This window comes from Podarcis bocagei (genome assembly GCF_964188305.1).
Source record: "Podarcis bocagei genome assembly, chromosome: 16".
Classification (NCBI taxonomy): domain Eukaryota; kingdom Metazoa; phylum Chordata; class Lepidosauria; order Squamata; family Lacertidae; genus Podarcis; species Podarcis bocagei.
Window position 1 is genome coordinate 18,495,917 of NC_138142.1, and position 5,553 is coordinate 18,501,469.

Below are 5,553 nucleotides of genomic sequence, written 5' to 3' on the forward strand. Positions count from 1 at the left end.
TCCCAACTGTTTAACTGACTCCTCTTAACAGATTCTCTCACTCTCTCACATCAAACTAGCCCAACCCACAGACGTATCCTCCCTCTCCCTTCTCTAACTCCTCCCCTTGGGTTCCTATTGGTTAATCATTTTACACTTAGTTAACCCTTTCCTTATGACCCAGTATGATGTCACACACCTAGGAGGGCAAACGTCACACCAGGGAATAAATATGTGTAGTACAAGTTACCTGATGAGGAGCAGACAACGCAAAGCAGTCCTTCACGTCAAATCTCCTGTAACTACCCATCCCAGGCAGTGATTATGACATCAGAGACAAGTGTAGCAATCCCTTGCTTTTCCATCCTTTCATGCACCAGTGCAATTGTGACATCATAAGAGGGGCAGGGATCAGCCAATCATCTTTCTCCCACTCTCTAGCAGCATCAATACAAGACCAGACATAGCAACAGCAGCAGTTGTCAACTTTCAAACTGACTTCTGGACTCATAGGAACATAAGAAGCTGCCTTATATTGAGTCTTACGATTGGTCCAATAGGCATAGCTGTCAACCTTCCCTTTTTTGCAGGAAATTCCCTTATTCCAGTGCCATTTCCCGCTGCTATCCTGGATTGTTAGATATCCCGTAGACTGTCCCCGGGAAGGGTGAGGCTGCTGATCCCTTATTTTCGAGGCTGCTGATTCCTTATTTTCAAATCTGAAAGTTGACAGCTATGCCAATGGGTGGTGACCATTGGGACTGGTAGGCTAGGAGGCCAACAGTAAGGTAAAGGTAAAGGGACCCCTGACCATTAGGTCCAGTCGTGACCGACTCTGGGGTTGCAGTGCTCATCTCGCTTTATTGGCCGAGGAAGCCGGTGTACAGCTTCCGGGTCATGTGGCCAGCATGACTAAGCTGCTTCTGGCGAACCAGAGCAGCAACGGAAACGCCGTTTACCTTCCCATCGGAGCGGTACCTATTTATCTACTTGCACTTTGACGTGCTTTCGAACTGCTAGGTTGGCAGGAGCAGGGACCGAGCAATGGGAGCTCACCCCGTCGCGGGGATTCGAACCGCTGACCTTCTGATCGGCAAGTCCTAGGCTCTGTGGTTTAACCCACAGTGCCACCCGCGCCAACAAAGCAAATGAAGAGCTTTCTGACTAAGCTGTTCGGCAGTGGAATGGACTCCCTCAAAAAGTGGTAGTGGAGGCTTTTAAGCAGAAGTTGGATGGCCACGAGTCAGGGATTATTTAGCTGTGATTCCTGCATTGCAGGGAGTTGGACCAGATGACCCTTTGGGTGGGTCCCTTCCAACTTTACAATTCTACATTTTTTACCCAATGAGCTTAGGAAACCTGATCCAGGGAGGCATGTAAATGGCAGGGGGGAGAGACAGCAGGAAAACAACCTCCAGCATACAATTAGCATCAGCGAGGAGTAATGGAAGCACATGGCATTTGCATCAGTCATCAGCATTAGAATTTCTGCAGTGTCCTGGCCCTTTAGTCACCAAAGTGCATTGGAGACCATTAGGCTAATGAAGTAATTAATAGAACCTTTACTGGATCTGGGAGGAAAATAATGCTCCAAGGTGACCACAGTGCAAAACTTTGTTTCTTTTTTTTTACAGGTGCATGCACAGGCTTCCCCGGTTCTGCCCTCACAACAACCCTCTGAGGTAGGCTAGGCCACTTACAGTATGCTTTGTTCTCGAGTGGAAACTGGGCACCTGCATTTCTGCCTCTTTTAAAGCTCAGCGCTCTGTCTCCTTCACCAATGATCAGAATGCAAGCAGAGCCCTGCTGGCTCAGAGCAATGGCCGCCTATTTAGTTGAGCATCCTGTTCTCAAAGTGCCCAACCAGATGCCCGAGAGAAACCCACAAGCCGGACCCATGAGCAGGAGCATGCTCTCCTCCCTTGGTTTCCAGCAACTGGCATGGGCACCTCTAACTGTGGAGGCAGATCATGGCCATCATGGTTAGTAGGCACTCATAGCTTGCTCCATGAATTTATCTCATCCTCTTTTAAAGCCATTTAGGTTAGTGGCCATCAGGGGTGGCAACTTGAATAAAATATTGAGGGGCCAAGTAAGCCCCACCCCACCTAAACGATCACATGATGCAGTGAATGCACACTGTTTGAACTTTTTTTTGGGGGGGTGGCCACTCAAATATTTTATTGGGGAAGCCAAAGGGACCCCTATTAGTTGGCTCCTTTGGTCACCATCACTGCCTTCTGTGGGAGCGAGTTTCACAGAAAAAGAAGAAGAGTTTGGACTTGATATTCCGCCTTTCACTCCCCTTAAGGAGTCTCAAAGCAGCTAGCCATCTCCTTTCCCTTCCTCCCCCACAACAAACACTCTGTGTGGTGAGGAAGGCTGAGAGACTTCAAAGAAGTGTGACTAGCCCAAGGTCACCCAGCAGCTGCATGTGGAGGAGTGTGGAAGCGAACCCGTTCACCAGATTACGAGTCCACTGCTCTTAGCCACTATACCACGCTGGCTCTCACAGTTTAGCTATGCACTGCATAAATATTCCCTCTTTTTTTCCTCTGCCCTGAATCCTGAGAATATTTCCATCGCTTTCATTAAGGATAAGAGCATAAGAAGACCTTTCTGGATCAGGAAGACCCCAAGCAGGACCTGAGCACAAAAGCAGCACTCTGCTCACCTGATATTCCCGGTAACTGGTGTTCAGTGGAGATAGTGGAGACAGATCATGAACGTTAACTGGAAAGGGCCTGTGACCTCAGCTGCAAATTAGCCAATCACTTCATTTCCCCCTGTTGCCCTCCCCCATTATTCTGTGACACACTGTGGTCGGAGAATTGGCTTCTCAGATCCGAACTGGGTTTTTCCTCCTACCATCCATCTTTTAAGATGCTATCAATTTCTGATCCTAGAGAGCCAGTTTGGTGTACTGGTTAAGAGTGTTGGACTAGGATCTGGAGACCTAGATTTAAATCCCCACCCCACCCCTTGGCCATGTCGCTCACTGAGTGGGCTTGGGCCAGTCACTGTCTCTCAGCGTAACCTACCTCACAGGGTCGATTGTGGGCATTAAGCAAGTAGGGGGAGAACCATGTATGCCTCTGTGAGCTTCTTGGAGAAAATAAAATGGGATATAAATGCAAGATAGATAAATAATATTCCCAACCTTCCAGGAATATCATATTTAATTCTATTCTGATATTTATTAATTCAGCAATGGGATCCGATTGCAAAAGGGCCATGATCTCTGCTCATTAAACCATATCCCCCCGTGACTCTTCTCAAACTCACTGTTAGCAACATCTAACGCTGTTCTTTCCCTCGTCGGCAGACATATTGATTACCTTCCAAGAAGGATCAGCATTAAGAGCATCTGCTTTTCACCTGTGTCTGATCCCATGTTTGAAATCAGAGAGAGGATTACTGAGATGGCAACCACTGGAGACTCCTTGCCTCTTTCGACATCTGCTAATAGGCTTCAGTGGTGAGTCTGGCCTCCATTGTTGTGTCACACGCAGAGAGACAGACAGAGATGACCTAATCTCATTGGTCTTAGACCCAGCATGATCCTAGTTTTAAAAGAAGTTCGGGGGGAAATCCAAGCTCTTATCCTTATGTTTGTGGTCCCAAAGAGCTCTTTTAAAACTTGAACACCTGGATGCATTGTTCGCCATAGGCTGGCTGGATGCAGAGGAGTGGTGGGAGGCATCAGCTGGGGAAATCCCACCCCCCAGGAACCCCCAGGAGAAGAAAGCTCAAAGCCAGAGGATTGGTGGTGGGACAACGATGAGTAGTTGGAAGGAGAAGAAGGAGCAGACTGGGAGGAGGTGTCAGAAGCAGAAAAGGTTACAGGTTTGGTGATGTCAGGCTTCGGGGAATTGGCTTCCTCCCCCATGGCTGTGAATGAGCAGATCAAATGAAAGGGAATTCTTACCAGTTAGTGTCTCTAATAAACACAGCGAAGGACAAAAGAAAGTGTCTGTCCAGAATGGTGGTGCTCCCAATTAAGGCTTACACCTCCTCTGTCCCTATCAATCTACGTCACTATGTCTTGTAAGCTGAGCTTGTACCCTCTGTGATTTCTGTCCTGAGACTTTCTGAGCTCTTCTCAACTTGGAGGAATGCTGTCCAACGACTGTGAATTTGTTAACCCTCTCTCTTCCAGCATTTCTTCTCCTAGCTGTTCCCCATCCAGTATTTCCTAGCTTCTGCCTTCTGAACTATGTCCCTCTGCAAACCATTGTTCCAAATCTATACTGTCCTCCAGCTCCTGGGAAAATGCAGGAGCAGGAGCAGGGAGAGGGGGTGGCTCCCACCATTCCTCCTCTGTGCAACCCCCCTCAGCACAGTCCCTGACAGGTGAGCAGGTAGAGGCTGTGGCAGAGGGCAGTTCAGACTCTGAGGCAGAAGCAGAGGCTGGAGCAGGGTGGGGCCAGGAGACAGAGTTGAGGCAGGCTGCTGAAGAAGCCAGGGAGTCTTCCCCTCCTGCTGCAACCAGCTCCCCTCCCCACAACCTGGTGTCCCAGAACATGCAGAGAAATGAAGAGGACAGTTTGCAACTGCTTGGGAAAACCCTGGAAAGGAGGAGTCTTAGAAAGTATGGGGAAGGTGGGACCTTCAGTCCTCGCAGCTGCCCTGTTGGAGCAAGACCTACTGGGAAGAGTTGTTGAGATCACTAGGCCCGGACTGTTTTAGCTTCTTTGAAAAAAGAGTTAACTTTACTGACACCATGGTTTTTTATTTGTTATAATAATTCTAAGGTCCCAAATATAAAATAAACATTCATAAATGCACATGGCAAACACATACATAAGTGTATAAACCACGTGTCTGAAATAGAACAGGAGAGCAATCCTGAAACCATTTTGACACTTCCAAATTGACCTCAAATATTTCGCTGAAGGAGGAAGGAAATGAGAAAGCCTCTCTACTGTCTTTTGCTTACCTGTCTTAAGGGCATATTTGTGTATGAATAGGGTGAGTCTGTGAACCGGATTCAGGAACTAAAGTATTTACCATCACACAAGAATGGCCAGGCTGCCCAGGTAAAGCAATCGGTGACCATTCTCAGGTATCTTGGCAAACAGGATTTCTGCTGTAGACTGCCTCCTGTGATGTATTTCTGCTGTAGACCGCCTCCTTCTGTGATGTATGTATGATGTTTTGGGGTGGTGGTCTTGAGCTACAGGGTGGGCAATTTCAAAAGTCTATATTAGGGCTTGGACACCACTGTTCTTCCTCCCTCCTGCGTGTGGTGAGTGGGGACCCTGTTGCAACAGTTTAATAAAGATCAGGCTTACTAGCTGCTTTGCTTCTCAGTATTCTCTGGTTGGCCTCTGTTATTTTCTCCTACTGATAAGGAATCCATTTAAGGACTCTTATACAGTGGTGCCTTGCAAGACGAAATTAATTCGTTCTGCGAGTTTTTTCGTCTTGCGAATTTTTTGTCTTGCGAAGCACGGCCAAGTCGCAACTGCACCTCTTCAAGCAGTTTTAAGAAAAAGGAAACAAACTTGCAAGACGTTTTCGTCTTAGAATCATAGAATCATAGAGTTGGAAGAGACCACAAGGGCCATCGAG

The 5,553-nt window shown here is 47.6% G+C and overlaps 1 long non-coding RNA gene across 1 annotated transcript; it reads left to right on the plus strand.

The window, feature by feature from the left end:
• The first annotated feature begins 460 nt into the window (after positions 1 to 460).
• On the plus strand, positions 461 to 5,277 carry LOC308576218. Its single transcript, XR_014003150.1, has 3 exons — positions 461 to 1,525; positions 1,614 to 1,661; positions 3,305 to 5,277. It is a non-coding gene; the product is annotated as an uncharacterized lncRNA (long non-coding RNA).
• Positions 5,278 to 5,553: the final 276 nt, after the last annotated feature.